Genomic DNA, 19,019 nt, shown 5'->3' with positions numbered 1-19,019 from the left:
CATTCTCCATCATTTTAATGAAGGTGTAATTTTGGCTTAGTTAACCTCTCCAAGATGAAATTTCTTCGTATATAAAATTGCACTAATAATACTTTTCCTGCAATGTTGATGTAAAGATTAAATGATACACAGTTGGCTCCCCATATCCACAGGTTCCACATCTGCAGATTCAACCAACTCTGGATCAGAAATATTTGGGAAAAAAATTCCAGAAAGTTCCAAAAAGCAAAACTTGAATTTGCTGCATGCCAGCAACTATTTACATAGCATTTATATTGTATTAGGTATTATAAGTAATCTAGAGATGATTTAAAGTATACGGGAAGATGTGCATAGGTTATATGCAAATATCCTGCCATGACATTTTATATAAAGGACTTGAGAATCCATGGATTTTGGTGTCCACAGGGGGTCCTGGAGCCAATCCCCTGTGGATACCAAGGGACAGCTGTAATTATCTAGAATTCCTAGCAGTTAATAAATCATTGTAGTTTTTCCTGCTGTCGTCATTGTAGTTGCTTATTAGTGTTATGTATTCATTTTGTGACTGTTCCAATTTCTGTCTTTCCTTGAAAGTATGTTGTCTTCTGGAACATTCACTAAAATGGTTAAGAGGTAGAAAGTGGGCATGAGAGAAGTTGAAAAGACCAAAATTATTTGATCCAATGTAAAAAGGTTTGACTCAGGTAGAGGAGTTGTTGCCACATGCCACACGTTTGACTAGGGGAGAGGAGTGGTTGCCACCATGTGATGCAGCACTAGTGCAGGAGACTAAGAGGTTAATTAGTAAATGGATCAGAGATTTTAATAATAATAAAAATAATAGACAAAAACATGAATGAATTTCTTTTTAAAAATTTTGGGATAATTGTGGATTCATATACAGTTGTAAGAAATAATACAGAGAGATCCTGTGTAGCCTTTAGCAGTTTTCCCCAATGATAACATCTTGCAAAACTATAGTACAAACAGGCAGATTCATAGAGACAGAAAGTAGAATAGAAGTTGCCAGGGGCTGAGAGGGGAAATGGGGAGTTATTATTTAATGGTTATAGAGTTTTTGTTTTGAGTGATGGAAAAGTTTTGGAAATAGATAGCAGTGATGGTTATATCACACTGTGAATGTGCTTAATGCTACTAAATTATGCTGTTAAAAATGGTCAGAATGGCAAACTTCATGCTATCACAATAATAAAAATTTATCACAGTAATAAAAAGAAACCTTGTTATGGACTGAATGTTCTCTCCCAAAATTCATATGTTGAAGCCCTAACCCCTAATGTGATAATATTTGGAGGTAGGGCCTTTGTGAGTTAATTAGGTTTAGATGAGGTCATGAGAGTGGGGCCCCCATGATGGTATTAGTACCCTTATAAGAAGAGGAAGAGACACCAGAGTTCTCTCTCTTGGCCATGTCAGGATACAGCAAGAAGGTAGCCATTTGCAAGCCAGGAAGAGGGCCCTTAAAATAAACTGAATCTGTCAGGACCTTGATTTTAGATTTCATAGCCTTCAGAACTGTGAGAAATAAATGTCTCACACTGGTGGTTGCTTAAACCACCAGTCTATGGTATTTTGTTATGGAGGCCTGAGCAGACTAACACACCTACAGTACAATATCACAACCAGGATACAGTCAAGATACAGAACAGTTGTATCACCACAGGGATCCCTCATGTTGTCTTTTATAGTCACACTCTCCTCCCTTATCCCTGACCTATGGCCACTACTAATCTGGTCTCCATTTCTATAATTTTATAATTTCAAGAATGTTGTATAGATAAAGCCATGTAGTATGTGACCTTTTAGGATTGGCTTTTTTCTCTCAGCCTAATTCCCTTGAGATCCATCCAAACTGTTGCTGTATCGACAGTTTGTTCCTTTTTATTGCTAAGTGGTGTTCCATTGGTATGGACGTATCACAGTTTGTTTAACCAGTCCCCCACTGAAGGACATTTGGGTTATTTCCAGTTTTAGATTATTATTAATAAAGCTTATATGAACATTTGTATACAGATATTTGTATGAACATAAGTGTTCATTTCTTTGGGATATATGCCAAATAGTGCAATTTCTGGGTTGTATGGTAAGCCATGTTTAGTTTTCTAAGAAGGTGCTGCCCTCTTTATCAGAGTGGCTGTACCATTTTCCATTCCCACTAGCCATGTATGAGTGATCCAGTTTCTCCACATCTTTGCAAACATTAGGTGTTTGTACTATTGTCTTTTATTATAGCTATTCTGGTATTCAAATGTTGAACCAGCCTTTCACACTTAGAATAAATCCCACTTGGTTATGGTGTATAATTACTTTTATATATTGCTGGATTAGATTTGCTAATATTTTATTGAGGACTTTTTGTGTTTAAGTTCATGAGAGATACTGTTCTACAGTTTTTCTTTTTCTTTTCTTTTTCTTGTTACTGTCTTTGGTTTTGGTATCTGGGTAATATTAGCATCATAAAATGAGTTGGAGAGTGTTCCCATCTGCTATTTTCTGGAAAAGATTGTGTAAAATTGGTGTTAATTCTTCTGTAAATGTCTGGTAGAATTCCCAGTGAAACCATTCAGGAGCTTTTTAATTACAAATTCATTTTTTTTCAGTGCTTATAGGACTATTTAGGTTGCCTGTTTTATTGAGGTTGAGTGTGGTAGTTTGTGGATTTGGAGGAACTGGTCCCCTTCTAAGTTTTCAAATTTATGAGCATACAGTTCATAGTATTCCTTTATTATCCTTTTAATGCCTTCAGGATCTGAAATGATAGGCGATGTTTTATTTCTTATATTTTTTTTTTTTTTTTTTTTTTTTTTTGCGGTACGTGGGCCTCTCACTGTTGTGGCCTCTCCCGTCGTGGAACACAGGCTCTAGACATGCAGGCTCAGCGGCCAGGGCTCACGGGCCCAGCCGCTCCACGGCATGTGGGATCTTCCCAGACCGGGGCACGAACCCACGTCCCCTGCATCGGCAGGCGGACTCTCAACCGCTGCGCCACCAGGGAAGCCCCTATTTCTTATATTGATGATATGTGTCTTCTCTCTTTTTTCCTCTTTGTCAGTCTTGCTAAAGGTTTATCAGTTTTTATCAATTTCTTAAGAAGAACTTTCTGTTTCATTGATTTTCTGTCTTATGTACTTGTTTTTAATTTCATTGATTTCTGCTCATATCTTTATTTTTTCCCTTCCTCTGCTTCCTTTGGGTTTATTTTGTTCTTCTATTTCTAATTTCTTGCTTTTACCCATTCTGATGTTCTTCTTTCCGTTTTGAAGTTCCAAGCCTTCTTCTCTTGTCATCTTTGCTATTTAGAGAAACTTCTTTAGCCATTCTTTAAAGGTAGGTTTGCTAGTAACAAATTTTCTTAGTTTCCTTTGACCAAGAATGCCTTTACTTCCTCTTAATTCCTGAATGATATTTTCACTTGATACAGAATTCACAATTGACAGATCTTTTCTTTCACTACTTGAAAAATATTGTGCTATTTCCTGCTGGCCTCCATGGTTTCCTTTGAGAAATACCCTGTGATTCAAATTGGTATTCCACTATAAGTAATGCATTATTTCTCTCTGGCTGCTTTCATGATTTCTTTTTTTTTCTTTTTGGTTTTCAAAACTTTTCAGAAGTTTTGTGTCTTGACATGAATTTTGTTAGGTTTATCCCTGTTTGAGTTTCACTCAGTTTCTTGAGTCTTCTTGAATTCACCACATTTGGGAAGTTTTCAGCCATTATTTCCTCAAAAATATTTTCAGTTCCATTCTCTCTCTCTCTTTTCTGCTATCCCATGATACAAATGTTAGATCTTTTGTTATTACTCCATTAGTCTCTGAGACTGTTCATTCTTTTCTCTTGTTGTTCAGATTGGGAAAATTCTATTGATGTGTCCTCAAATTCACAGATTTTTGCTTCTGTCATCTCCACTCTTTTTATTATTGTATTTTTCAGTTCTGTAATCTCTATTTGGTTTTCTCATATAACTTGTATTTCTTTGCTGATATTTTCTATATTTTTTTATTTGTTTGAAGAGAATTTGTAATTGCCTGTTGAAGCATTTTTATGATGGTTACTTTAAAATTCTTGTCAGATCATTCCATCATCTGATTCATTTCCATGTTGGTGTCTGTTGATGGTCTTTTCTCATTCATGTTGTGATTTTCCGGTTCTTGGTATGATGAGTGACTTTTTGATTGTATCCTGAAAACTTTGAATACTATATCAGTAGACTCTGGATCCTATTAATTCTTTTTTTTTTTTAAACAGTCAGTCCCCTGGTTGAGTTGTAGCAGGAGGGCTGAGTGGTGTATATGTTCAGCTTCCCTCTGGTGCCCGATGATACTACCCCAGCAAAAGTAGGCAGTGACTCCACTGCCATATTTTAGATATGTGGGCTGGAAGTTCAGCTCCCCCCTTGGCTCCATGGACACCTTCCCAGTGAAAATAGGGCACTGACTCATGACATCTCATTGCCTCCTAGTGTGGATGTAAGCTCAGCTCCCCGCTGGTTCCCACTGACATTAATGAGGGGTAAAGCCAAGGGTTGACTCACTGCTTTTTTGCTACAGGGTAGGGGCAGTAGCTTGGCTTTGTGCTGAGCCCCTCAAACATACAGGGAGAGGAAGGGGAAAGTGGAATGCCAACAAACCTCACCTCTCACCACCTCCTTCTGCCTTGTTGATGCCTGGTAGGGATGGAGGTTCATCTGCTGACTGGGTCCCACTGATACTAGGGGAGGGAGAAAGCAAAGTTTGGGTTAGCTCACCTCTCACCACCTCATTCAGCCTCATCATTAATGTTGGGTGGTACTGGAGGCCCACCTCTCCACTGGGACCTGCTGATGGGAGCAGACGGGAGAGAAAAGGAATGCCTGCTAGCCCTGTTTCACACCACCTTATTCAATCTTGTTGCTACTGGGTTGTTGTGGAGATTCAGCTTCCTACTGGACCATGCTGACACAAGAAGCAGGAGAATAGTGGATGGTGTAGCACTGACTAGACCTGATTAGCACCACCTTGTCCAGTGTCATTGATGCCAGATGGGGGTGGATACTTAGTTCCCCACTGCTGGGCCCTGCTAACACTTGGGATGGGGAGAGATCAGAGTACTGACTAGTTTCATTTCTCACTGCCTCGTTAAGTCCCCCTACTACCCAGTGGGGGTGGAGGCTCAGCTCACTGCTGGATCTGCTGATACTACCCTATGGCGGGGGAATCAGAGCACTGCCTGCTTCCTTGCACAGGGATAGAAGCTCAGCTCTCTGCTCAGCCCCATCAGTACCCCTGCAGGGAAATTAGAACACCACCTGCTTCTTCCAGTGGGGCTTGGAAGATCCCACCCACATAAGGAGACGTGCTTTTTTTCTGTTGGTTGGTTGGAGTAGTGCCGGTGTTGCCAAAAGAGTTTTCTGTTGTTTTGCCATCATTTTTCTGGTCCCTCAACTAGGGGTATCCAGCTTTTCTTGAAGCTTTTTCTTTTATCTGTACCTGTTGGCAATTCTTGGTTTGAGGTTTCTACCGGGCCCTGTCTGGGATATAAGGGAGGCAGTAAGGAGACCCAGGGATCTCCCCTGCGTTGTCATGTTTCAGGTCCCTGGGAAGTTTGACTTCTTTCCACCTTTCAGAGTCTTCCTAAGCTTGTTTGTTGTGTTATAGCCAGGCTTTCTTAGTTGTAAAGGGAAAGCCCTGGGAGGAATGAGGCACTCCATCTTGGCCCAAACCAGAAGTTCCTTGTATTTCTTTTTAATATGGGAGTAGAGAAAGCTTTTTGAACTGACTCAACATTTAGAATCAATCAATAAAAGATTAATACATTTTCTTACATTAAAAACACATAATCATAATCAAATGTAAACCTGGAGAAAATATTTGACATGTATATGACAGACAAAAGATTAATTTCCCTAATAAATAAAGAGATCTTAACAATGAAGACAAAAAAGTCTAAAATCTTGATAGAAAAAATTGTCAAATGGCAGAGTTCGCAGAGAAATGCAAATGAACATTTGAAAAGATGCTTACTTTCACTCATAATAATAGGAATGCCAATTAAAACTACACTGTTACCATTTTACCAAAATCACATTGGCTAAAATCCTCAAGTTTGACAGAACACACTGTTGACAGGCCTGTGAAGAAACAAGTACTCTCATACGTTGCTGGTGGGAGTGCAACATGGTACAATTCCCAAGGAAGGGAATTTGGTTTATCTAACAAAATTACACTTACCCCTTGACTTAGCAATCTCACTGCTAGGAATTTACCTGGTAGGTATGCTTCTATAATTATGAAATAATAAATGCACAAGGTTATTTATTGTGGCATTATGTTTAATAATGAAGACTGGAACTCTGAAATGTCCACCAATAAAGGACCTATTGAATAAACAAAGGTATAGCCTCATAATGAAGTATCATACAATTGTATAAAAAGAATGAGAAGTTGACTATGTACTGATATGGAGGTTATTTTGCTAAAAAGATGTGCAGAGCATTTATATAGTGTTTTATCTTTTGTATATAAAAGAAAGGAAGTAAGAATATGTGTGTATGTTTGCTCTCCCCTCCCCCCAAATACCAGAAACTAATAGAAACAGTTACCTGTAGAGAGCTTGGGAAGGGGCTGAAGAGGAGAGAATAGGAATTGGAGAGAGATTTCCCTGAGTATGCCTTTTTATATAGCTTGACTTTTGAAATATATAAATGTTTAACTTCCAAAAAATGCAATGAAATAAAAAAGAAGACAAAGCAAAGCCTAAAATTGGAAAGAAACGAATAAACCTGACTCTATATCAAAGGTAACAGAATTGCTCAGAGACAAGAATTATTTCAAATAATTTATGAACATAGTATTTCAACTGTACTGAAGTCAAAAAGAAGTGAAAAGAATCTTAAATGTTACTTTGTAGTTTTATTGTTAGTGGTAACATTGGTATTGAAATTTTGAAACTCATGTAGGTGTATGTTTGTATCATAGATAAAGCAAATAAGTAATTATGTTAATTATATATGGAACTAAAATCTTCAGTATAATAGGAAATAAATACATGTATAAAATAACTTTTGAAAAAGCCTTATAATGTTAAATTTGAATGGAAAATATCAGTATGATCTCATGATTAATATCATATATATCAAGCATGATATCATGATTAATATATATATAATATATAAGTTATTATATATATAAAAATATAAAACGTATATGTATTTTTCAGGACCAGCAACATAATTTGTGTGGCCCAGTGCAAAACGAAAATGTGGGGCTATTTGTTCAAAAACCAGGAATAAAGTGCCATTAAAGGTAAAACATAAAGGCTTTTCCTTTCTTCTACAGTCTCTCACTCACTCAACTTGTCATGGTGTTTTTTATTTGCCCATTTAATGGTGTTCTAAGTAAAGAAAAATTAAATTTTAAATTATTAGCATGAATTTTACCCTTAGTCTTTATATTGTACAATGTCAGTTTTAAAAGCAAATGTAAAAAAAAAAAAAAAAAGCAAATGTAAGAGCATTTGACTTGCATGTGGAATAGCTGAAACGTCACAATTTGTATTTTGTGACTTATCCTGGAGACTGTCTTGAGCTGGCCGGAAGAGACTAACACAAACCAGATTTAGGAAATGGGAAGGAGGAAGAAAAGGTATCCCTTTGCATGGGATACTCAGGAGGCAAGTACAGATGCTCCCAGGCCCCCAGGGGCCCTGCCCTGTGACAATGGGGCATGACTAATGTGATATGATGTACACCCCGGGCCAGGGGCAGGAAGTCAAGCCAGCCATTTCCCCTTCCTATGGGCCTGCTGCTCCAACTCAACAGCTAATGGGAGACCTCCAAGCATATTGGAACTTTAGTGCTGGGATACACTAGTGATCTGGATTGGTGGTGGGGGAGAGGCTATCCTTGCTTGGTCACCTGCTAAATGTGATGTGGCACTGCTAACCTGGGGTAGGGACACCACCACCATGCCTTGTCCCAAGATGTTGTGGGGCAAATGCACCCAACCCTGACCTTCCCTACACTCACACCCAGGCTCCCATTCGGGACAGAGGGCAGCCAACAGTGGTTGCTAGGAAGGGTTGGAGATGGGGAGGCTGGGCAGGGCCCAGGGCACCAGGAGGCACAGGAGCAGCCCCTGGGAACCTGTCCTGGGGACCCAAGCATGAACTGAGGCTCCAAGCCCCTGGTGCATGCTCCATTATCACATTGGACTCTACTGACCAAATACAAATATAAAGATAAAATTGCAAATAATTTGAAGACAGTGATTACAGAGTATTAAATTCCAAGCACATGGCCCTTCTGGGCACAAGTGCCTGTGTGACTGTCCTGGTAGCTTGCCCATGAAGCTGGCCCATCTATTTCATAGCGCTGTTCACTTCTCTGGTCTAGAAGCAATGACGTCCCAATAGCGATAAGCTTACATTGAAACCAGATCTTGGTTTCTAAATTCCCTAATAGAAGGAAACAGTGCTTCTTGGAGAAATGGCTTATTTCTGGCTTGGTACAGACAATATATAAGGTGAGGCTGGGGCTTCTTATGCCAGAAATTAAGAAAGCACCAAAAGACCAATGGGAACAGTTGAGCATCAAGAGGAATAATGAATGCCTTTGCTTATGATGATTGAATAAATTAAAACCATGAGTATCATGAGTCCATCATGACACTCAAATGAGAGAAAAAACTCATTAGTGATTGGTGATGACTATTATACAAACACTTTATTCTGAGAATTGGCAACCAAAGGAAAGAGTTAAGCGTTTACCCCGACTTTTAAGGAAAAACTTGTTTGTCTCCTTTTGATTCTTCTTTATAGAAGAATGCCAGCTAACAGTTGCAAATGAATTTTTACAGTAGCATCATTTTGGCATCTTCCAAGAATATAATCCATTCAGGCAAGGATCATTAAGGAATGCTAAAACAATTGGGTGACATTGATGGAGGCCGTATACTTATGTGGTATCTAAGTATCACCCCTCAAGTTCCTTTTTAATTACAAAGAGAAAAGCTTAGCTTGGTTGTCATGACCTTAACCCTGTGATCATAGTTAACACCACTTACAGTCAGGTAGACTGAGGCTATGTGGTATAATATGATGTGATGCAATGTGAAGACCACAGTGTCACCTAGGTAGCATTCTTGCCAAAAATGTTTAACCTGAATCTAATCAAGCCTCTAGACCTAACATCCAGTTTATAGCCTAGTTTACTAGGCTGCCATAACACAGTACCACAAACTGAGTGGCTTAAACAACAGAAATTTATTATCTCACAGTTCTGGAGACTGGAAGTATGAGATTAAGGTGTGGGTAGGGTTGGTTCCTTCTGAGGGCTGTGAGGATCTGTTCCATGCCTCTCTCCTAGCTTCTGATGGTTTGTTGGCAATCTTTCATCCTCCTTGATGTGTAGAAGCATCACCTTGATCTCTGCCTTCATGTTCACATGGTGGTGTCCCTGTGTGCACATCTATCTCCACATTTTTCCTTTTATAAGGACACCAGTCATTTTGGATTACAGACCCACCCTACTCCAGTATGACCTCATCCTAACTAATTACGTCTACAACGACACTATTTCCAAATAAGGTCATATTCTAAAGCACTGGGGGTTAGGGCCTTATAGAGGAGGAAAAATAAATTTCCCTCTACCTTTCTAGGTTCTTGGCTGAGACCTCCCTGCAATAAAAAGACAGATGAACAGGGGAAAAACAAACAGAAGTTTAAGAACATGTATACTGCCTATTTACATGGGAGAGACCCAGGAAAGCTGAATAATCCCCCCAAGTGGCTCAAGCCACCACCTTAAATACCATCTCCAGCTAAAGACAAAGACAGATGGGAGGACAGGGGAGGCAGTTATGGTAGGCTACCAGGAAAAGCACAAGGAAAATGAAGTAAAAAAGGGTATGGTTGTTATGAATATTTGAGTCCGTACCTTCTCCACTGATAAGAGTTTCCAGAGATTTAGTCATCATCTCTTCCTGGTACAGAGAGGGAGACACCCTTACAAATGGAGACCTCCCTTATAAATGTAAATGTCCCTTACAAAGAGTAACTTCTACTTGGTTTTCAGAGCTTTTCCTATGTCTGCACTTTCTTAAAAAATAATCAACCAAAAATAATCCTTATGCCAAAGAGGCAGATTTTAAGGTAACAAATTCTGCACACCTTCAGCTTCAACATATGATTTCAGGGGACAGACACAATTCAACTCATAACAACAGGAAATCTAGGAGAGAGAAGAACAAGTTAAATATCACCACAAGGAAATAATCAGACAAGTCCAGAATGTGAGACTTCCTATAAAGTCTCTTCAAAAAGATAATGTCATTTATAAAAAGAAGTAGGGGGACTATTCCAAAAAGACTAAAGAAACCAAATGTATGAATTGTGATTGGATCCTGGTTTAAAAAAGAAACTGCTATAAGACATTATGATGGAAATTGGGGTGATTTGACTATGGTCTGGGTATTCTAAGAGTTAAATTATATTATGGAATTACTGTTAATTTTCTTAGGGGTGCTCGTTCTGTGATAGCTATATATGAGAATGAACTTATATTAGGATATGCAGGCTAAAGTGTTTGGGGTGAAGTGTCATGATGTCTCCAATTTACTTTTATAATGCAGTCTTTTAGGAATTTTATCATTTTATTTAATTTTTATTTTATATTGGAGTATAGTTGATGTACAATATTGTGTTAGCTTCAGGTGAACAGCAAAGTGATTCAGTTATACATATATCCATTCTTTTTCAGATTCTTTTCCCATATAGGTTATTACAGTAGAGTTCCCAGTGCTATACAGTAGGTCCTTGTTGATTACCTATTTTATATATAGCAGTGTGTGTATGTTAATGTCAGACTCCTAATTTATCCCTCTCCCACCCCCTTTCCACTTTGGTAACCATAAGTTTGTTTTCTATGTCTGTGAGTCTGTTTCTGTTTTGTAAATAAGTTGATTTGTATCATTTTCTTAGACTCCACATATAAGTGATATCATATGATATTTGTCTTTGTCTGACTTTCTTCACTTAAAATGATACTCTCAAAAAAAAAAATGATACTCTCTAGGTCCATCCATGTTGCTGCAAATGGCATTATTTCATTCTTTTTTATGGATGAGTAGTATTCCATTGTGTATATATATATATACATATATATATATATATATATATATATATATATATACCACATCTTCTTTATCCATCCTCTCTTGATGGACATTTAAGTTGCTTCCATGTCTTGGCTATTATAAATAGTGCTGCTATGAATATTGGGGTGTATGTATCTTTTCAAATTAGTGTTTTTGTCTTTTCTGGGTATATACCCAGGAGTGGGATTGCTGGGTCACATGGTAGTTCTATTTTTAATTTTTTAAGGAACCTCCATACTGTTCTCCATAGTGGCTGTATCAATTTACATTCCCACCAACAGTGCAGGAGGGTTCCCTTTTCTCCACACCCTCTCCAGCATTTATTGTTTGTAGACTTTTTGATGATGGCCATTCTGTCTGGTGTGAGGTGATACCTCATTGTAGTTTTTTTTTTTTTTTTTTGTGGTACGCAGGCCTCTCACTGTTGTGGCCTCTCACTTTGCGGAGCACAGGCTCCGGAGCGCAGGCCCAGCGGCCATGGCTTACGGGCCCAGCCGCTCTGCGGCATGTGGAATCTTCCTGGACCGGGGCATGAACCTGTGTCCCCTGCGTCGGCAGGCGGACTCTCAACCACAGCGCCACCAGGGAAGCCCCCTTATTGTAGTTTTGATTTGCATTTCTCTAATAATTAGTGATGTTGAGCATCTTTTCATGTGCTTGTTGGCCATCTGTATATCTTCTTTGGAGAAATGTCTGTTTAGGTCTTCTGCCCATTTTTGGATTGGGTTGTTTGGTTTTTTTTGATATGGAGCTGCATGAGCTGTTTGTATATTTTGGAGATTAATTGAGCTGCATAAGCTGTTTGTATATTTTGGAGATTAATCCTTTGTTGGTTGCTTCATTTGCAAATATTTTCTCCCATTCTGTGTGTTGTCTTTTTGTTTTTTATTTATTTTTAAAAATTTTTATTGGAGTATAGTTGCTTTACAATGTTGTGTTAGTTTCTACTGTACAGCAAAGTGAATCAGCTATATGTATACATATATCCCCTCTTTTTTGGATTTCCTTCCCATTTAGATCACCACAGAGCACTGAGTAGAGTTCCCTGTGCTCTATAGTAGGTTCTCATTAGTTACCTATTTTATACATAGTATCAGTAGTGTATATATGTCAATCCCAATCTCCCAATTCATCCCACACCCCCCTTTCCCCCTTGACACCCATATGTTTATTCTCTACGTCGGTGTCTCTATCTCTGCTTTGTAAATAAGATCATCTATACCAATTTTTTCAGATTCCACGTATATGCATTAATACATGATATTTGTTTTTCTCTTTCTGACTTACTTCACTCTGTATGACAGTCTCTAGGTCCATCCACGTCTCTACAAATGACCCAATTTCGTTCCTTTTTGTGGCTAATATTCCATTGTATATATGTACCACATCTTCTTTATCCATTCGTCTGTCGATGGACATTTAGGTTGCTTCCATGACCTGGCTCTTGTAAGTAGTGCTGCAATGAACATTGGGGTGCATGTGTCTTTTTGAATTATGGTTTTCTCAGTGTATATGCCCAGTAGTGGTATTGCTGGGTCGTATGGTAGTTTTATTTTTAGTTTTTTAAGGAATCTCCATACTGTTCTCCACAGTGGCTGTATCAATTTACATTCCCACCAACAGTGCAGGAGGGTTCCCTTTTCTCCACACCCTCTCCAGCATTTATTGTTTGTAGATTTTCTAATGATGCCTATTCTAATCAGTGTGAGGTTATACCTTATTGTAGTTTTGACTTGCATTTCTTTAATAACTAGTGATGTTGAGCATCTTTTCATGTTCCTCTTGGCCATCTGTATGTCTTCTTTGGAGAAATGTCTATTTAGGTCTCCTGCCCATTTTTTGATTAGGTTGTTTGTTTTTTTGATATTGAGCTGCATGAGCTGTTTGTGTATTTTGGAGATTAATCCTTTGTCGGTTTTTCGTTTGCAAATATCTTCTCCCATTCTGAGGGTTGTCTTTTCATCTCATTTATGGTTTCCTTTGCTTGCAAAAGCTTTTGAGTTTAATTAGGTTCCATTTGTTTATTTTTATTTTCATTACTCTAGGAGGTGGATCCCAAAAGATCTTGCTGTGATTTATGTCAAAGAGTGTTCTGCCTATGTTTTTCTCTAAGAGTTTTATAGTATTTGGTCTTACATTTAGGTCTCCAGTGTACTTTTAAATAGACCAGCAAAAAATGTATATACATACATAAAGCAAATATGTATGTACAGTGTGTATATAGATAAAGCAAATATACCAAAAGGTCAGCATTTGTTGAATTTAAATTGTGGGTATATGGGGTGTTCACAGTACTATTTGTTCAACTTTCCTATATGTTAGACATTTTTCATAATAAAATGTTGACAGCAAATAAAGAAAAAAGTTTTTTTTTTTTTTAAAGAGAAGATTCTGCCCACCAACTCTCAATTGAAAATGGAAAAATTCAACAGGCTTAAAGTACAGAAGGCGAAAATCCAGTTAGTGAAAAGGAGAAATTCGCCGTCAAGGTTGTTAAACAGTTGGGCTGCTTTCCAATTGATTCCTTCCCTCAAAGTCTTCATTACTGGGAGTTGGAAGCTAGAGTACAAGGCTCTCAATCAAGATGATTTGAGGGCCCCCCAAAGACCTGTTGACCTCTAAATATCTCCCCTGCTGGCTTCCCATGTGGCCTGAAATCCCTGTAACCTGGGTCGGTTCTTAGGAATAAAGTATTTTCTCACTATTCTGGGGCCTCCTTTTAAAATGCAAAGCTAGGAGGATGCTGGGGCCCATTAAGTGGGAACAATTGTCTTCGGAGCCAGTGCCCGCCCAGAGGCCCTCCATTCTAATAGCTCCTTTCCCAACCTCTTACCACCGCTGTGACTGGACAATATGTGCTCTAGGAAACTGAAATTGGACAATGTGTGCTCTAAGCAACTTCTTAGGTGAGGATACCATTTCAAGAGAGCTTACTTTTCGTGAATAAAATGGGGTGCATAAGGTCATTGCTGTTTTTACTTTGTCAACTGGGTGGCCTCTGAAAGCTTCTTAGAACACTTCAAAGGAAGCCTTCTCAACTCTTCCAGCCCTCCACCCCTTCCCTTTGTAACTGAATTCTTACTGACCCCGAAGCTTTTCACTGAATGAAGAGTTTCCAAGGGGTCTAAAAAATACCTGAGACAATTAGAGAAATGAAAACCAGGGGGTCAAGATGAATTGACCCTTGGCGGAGGATTTACATAAATAGGTCCTAACCTCTGGCTGTGAATAAAAGATAAATGCCCCATTAGGGTCAGAACCACAGTTCAAGGGCGTTTGCAGGGCCAAGCCTGGCTTCTCTGCTATGTCAGGAATTTCAGGAATGCCACTGATCATTGTGTGTTGGCAGAGCGCAGGGGGTTGCAGGCCGGATAACAGAAACCCAGCCCTGCCCACTGGGTGAAGCTGCAGCTCTCCCACACAGCGATCTGCAAATCGAGAGCGTGAGAAACCTGCAAGTGGAGAGAGGAGCCAGAAGTAATGCCTTCGAAAATGGAACGGATGCCTTCTCCTGAAAGGTGACTAAATTCATGTTTTGGATGGTGGTATTAACCTGTAAGATTAGAGGGGAGAAAGGGCATGTCCCCTGAGAAGAGCCAGTTCGCTCCCCTTACCTGTAGATCAGATGACCCCGTGCTAGCCTCCTGCAGCCTGAAGGGCTCCACCACGTTTCCTTCTGCTGCTACCCAATAAAGAAGTCTTACAAGGGTGTTCCAAGACAATTTTTAGAAAAAAGGTAAAATCCTGATCCTTATACAGACATAAAAATGAACATGTGTTAAAGATTTTATTTTACTCGTAATAACTGAGGGAACTAGGCACGTGTTATAACTGATTTAAAAAAGAAGCAGCCCAGATTTATAGGGAGTAAAGAATGTTGAAATGAATTACAAATGGAGGCAAACATTCCCCGCCCCCAGCCCCCCACAGTGAAGGAGGTAAGTTGAACCAGGCAGGACAGAATTCACATGTCTATCCCTTCTCTACAACTTACAGAGTTATAGAATAGCTCCTGTAGGAAACAAGTGCTTTAGGCAATAAAGAGTTCCCCTGAAGTATGAATTTTCTCTACAAGGGCAAGAAATTTTGCTTTCTACATATTGCCTTAAGAGAAGTGTCCCCTCTATCTGCTTACCTCTAACCCCTGCCCTGTCTCCGCGCTCCCCCCCCCCGAAAACTGTATATGTACTTTTTAACCAAAGACTGAGGTGGGCTTGAGAACCTTTGGCCAAAGTTGATTTCCCTCTTCCACAATTTTCTACCTTATTTTATTTCTTTGTCACATAAAAATGCATAGAATCCTGGTTGGGTTGTTCCTTGGCAAGATGAGAAGGATGACGAAGATGCTGCTTTGCCCATGTCATCTTGCTCTCTGTCACACCTCTTGCACTAAAGAGAAATCACAAGGAGAATGGGAACTTGGGATGGAGAACCCACCTGCTCTGCAGCTGTTTTGGCCAGCAGATGTCTTAATCCTGATGGCCATTTTGGGCTTATTTTGCTGAGAGTCTCCACAGTGACCCATTGCATCATGGAGACAAAGAGCAGGGATATCTTGGATTCTACTGCTTAAAAAGTATGTCTTTTTTTCCCCTGTTGCATCAAAGAGATCTGTCAAGCTTTCTAAAAGTACTAACTCTGACCTGATATCTAAAGTAACAGATGGAAATATGGGCTCTTTAGATGGAGCTCTTTCCCCAAACCTGTATCTAAGTGAAGAGGTAGAGATTCAAAACAAAACCATGTTGGAGAATTACTTCTCATTCCTGGATTTAATGTCTTATTTTTATATTGTTGCATAAGAAATTGACTCTAAAAAGCATCTGTTTTCGAATTTGGGAAATATTGTTCTAGGCTCATTTATTTAAAGACAAACAACCAAAAACACCAAACCCACTAGCCCAGGCTTTGATTGACCACCTCCTCCCCCATTTTCCTCTGGTGCAGTGATTTTCGGGCCACTGCATGAATTTCAATCTATTATCTAACGAAGAACGCCAAAGCTGGTGATACTGAGAAAGCATGAGAGAAAAAAAGATATCACAGTGACAACACACTTCTGCAGAGTTACATCCGAAAGCAAATAAGTGACCTACTTACTGTTCCGTAAAGCACAGGGCAGATTCTCACGTGGAAAAATGCCCTCAGAAGTACATGGTATGGGTAAAAGAATTTATGCAGGGCTGTCTTCACATAGGCATGCAGATATGTGAGTGTGGGTTAGCAGACATTCCTTTCTGACTCATTACCCATTTTGCCCCTGCATTCCCCATTCCTTAGTGCTTGAGGCACTTTTTTTTTCCAGATTTCCCTAGGCTGGGACAGAGATTGATGGTATCTTGGAGCTCTCTAAAGAAAAACTGTGCCCCTTTGCACTTTCCTTTTGTGGCTAATCATTAAGACTTGCTGCCAAGCTCTGTCATATGAGCATGGCACAGCTGCCTCTGAGCTGAGAGCTCTTACCTGTCACAGGCTCTGGTACATGTAGACTCTCCTGGCAGTCTGTCAGTCGATACATATTTTTAAAAAATATTTAATTTATTTATTTGGCTGCGTCAGTTCTTAGTTGTGGCACGCAGTATTTTCGTTGCCGCATGTGGGATCTTCATTGTGGCATGTGGGATCTTTAGTTGTGGCATGCGAACCCTTAGTTGCAGCATGTGGGATCTAGTTCCCTGACCAGGGATTGAACCTAGGCTCTCTGCATTGAGAGTGTGAAGTCTTAGCCACTGGACCACGATGAAAGTCCCAGTCAACACATATTTATCAACTAGACAGACAGTGAGACAGACAGTAATTTAGGGGAGAAAAACTTTTACTCTCTCCTCTTCTGTTCTATAGCTGGGACCTGCGAATTAAAGTGACAAACAATAGATTCACAGGAGAAATTGATGTTAATATGTTTTTCATTCATGGGGGCTTCACAGAAAAGAAGTGAAATCCCAAAAAATTTATCAAGCTTGAGTGCTTATATACCATTTTAACAAAGGGTGATAAACTGTGACTAGGTAAAGGAAAGGGGGTTTGGGCTTTCAGGGGCAATAAAATGTAGGAAGGTGACTAGGAAATATGTGGGGGAAATTAATGGTGGACAAAGGCTATTTAACAGGTTTGCTTATGCAGACTCATCTTGGTACCTTCTCTGTCTCAGTGATGTGTTTTTGTCCTCTTCCTGGTATGGAGAAGGGGGACATGTTCACAAGGGAAACTTGTGAGAGAACTCTTCTTGTGATTGCTTTTTCTCAATTGTCTTCAGTTCAAAATAATCCTTATGCCAAAGTGGCATAATTTGGGGTGTCATATTCTGATCCCCTTCAGTGAGAGGCATCAGAATGTTTTACAGGGCTTTAAAATATAATACTTGTATCACTGGAATAAGGAAGTGAACTTCCTAGCATAGCCTAGAGATCCGGAGGCCGTGGTAGATGAGGCCAACTTCCGCCATTTGAGTAGAGGACTCAGAGGCCTGGGGAAGCCAAAAGCAGGGATGGGAGTCAAGGAGGAGGAGTTCCAGGAAGGGCCTGAGAAAGAGCATCTTTGATCAAGCATTACCTGTAGGCCACAGCTGCCCCTGTTGCCCCAAAGCTACATCCTGAGGCGGGATGAAGAAAAAGTCAAAGTTTAGCATCTTGTATTCTGAAAAGAGACTGAGGGAGAGAAGAAGATGGAGAAAGGAGTAATGAGATGTGAACCCACTTTTGTGCCTCAAATTCCTGGGAGTTTCTCATTGGTTCCTGTGTCCTGTTGCTATCTACCGTCTGCAAAGGAAAGATGAAATCGATTGCCTTGCAGGCATAGATATAATCACCAATGAAGGGGATGCTACCCTAAAATATGCCATTTTGGCATAAAGATGATTTGAGTTGAAGGCAGTTGAGAAGCAGCAAAGGAAGAACTCCCCCTTTCTGCCTAAAAGCAGGGCATAAATTTCCCATGGTAAAAGTGACATGAACTTCCATTTGTAAAGGTGTCCCCCTCTTCTATACAAGGAAGAGGACAAGACTCTTATCAGAGAGCAACTTGAGTCTGTATAACAGATCCTACTGAACAACCCTATCTACCATACATTTCCTAGTCACCTTCCTACAGTTTACTGCCCCTAAGAACCCAAACCCCTTTTCCTTGTCTAATCATTTCTCCACAATTTATTGCCCTTTGTTAAAAGATCTAACTGCCTTTGGGTTTCACTTTGTTTCTATGAAGCCCCTGTGCACATAAAAATATTAGCATCGATAAAGAAACATATGCCTTTTCTCCCGTTAATCTGTCTTTTGTCAGTTTAATTCACAGGCCCCAAGAACAGAGTCTAAGAGGGTAGAGAAAATTTTTCCTCAGCTATACCACCATTAGTATTCCTTTGTTTGACTTTGTTTGATTGCTCAGGAAACGAGTTATTGGATTTCTTTCCCCCTATTTCTATTAAACATATGGTTTACCATTGTGCTGGCTGAGTAGCAATTAGAGATCTCCATAGAGGCTCCTCTAACATGTTGCTTATTCTGGAAGACAGCTGGTAAGACCCTCATAACCATGTGTTTAAAGTGTGCTGCCCTGAGGGCTGCTGCTTTGTACCTTGGCAGTGTTGCCTTACTGAGTCCCAGCAGTCCAGGAAAATTCCTTGGATTCAGACTTTCCCATTATTCTGGAAAATTCATTTTTTCCTTTCTCCCACATGGGCCTGCTTAGACAGAGTGACTATAGACCACTGACTATAAAGTCATGGTCAATTAAAGAAAATGACTTCTCCATTTCATGCCTTCAGGGTTAATAACAGAGGCCCAGGGACTCCTGAGGTGTCTGAGGGAGGCAGTAGGCTAGTGTCCCAGTGAAACCAAGTAGAGAAAAGCAAAGAGAGGAATCATCGGGGGGCTGTTGTTTGAATTT

At 39.7% G+C, this 19,019-nt stretch overlaps 1 long non-coding RNA gene across 2 annotated transcripts in view; it reads left to right on the top strand.

Annotated features, from left to right (window-relative positions):
* LOC116747427 overlaps window positions 1-19,019 on the top strand; it is a 124,888-nt gene that overhangs the window by 72,836 nt on the left and 33,033 nt on the right. Inside the window, exons 3-4 of one of the 2 annotated variants that reach the window (XR_004348036.1) lie at window positions 7,201-7,286; window positions 14,485-14,653. This is a non-coding gene — a long non-coding RNA (uncharacterized LOC116747427). The remainder of the gene's footprint in view (window positions 1-7,200; window positions 7,287-14,484; window positions 14,654-19,019) is intronic. The other variant, XR_004348037.1, reaches the window with a different exon arrangement.

The sequence above is a fragment of the Phocoena sinus genome, chromosome X (assembly GCF_008692025.1).
Source record: "Phocoena sinus isolate mPhoSin1 chromosome X, mPhoSin1.pri, whole genome shotgun sequence".
NCBI lineage: Eukaryota > Metazoa > Chordata > Mammalia > Artiodactyla > Phocoenidae > Phocoena > Phocoena sinus.
This window is presented reverse-complemented; position numbering and strand designations above follow the sequence as displayed.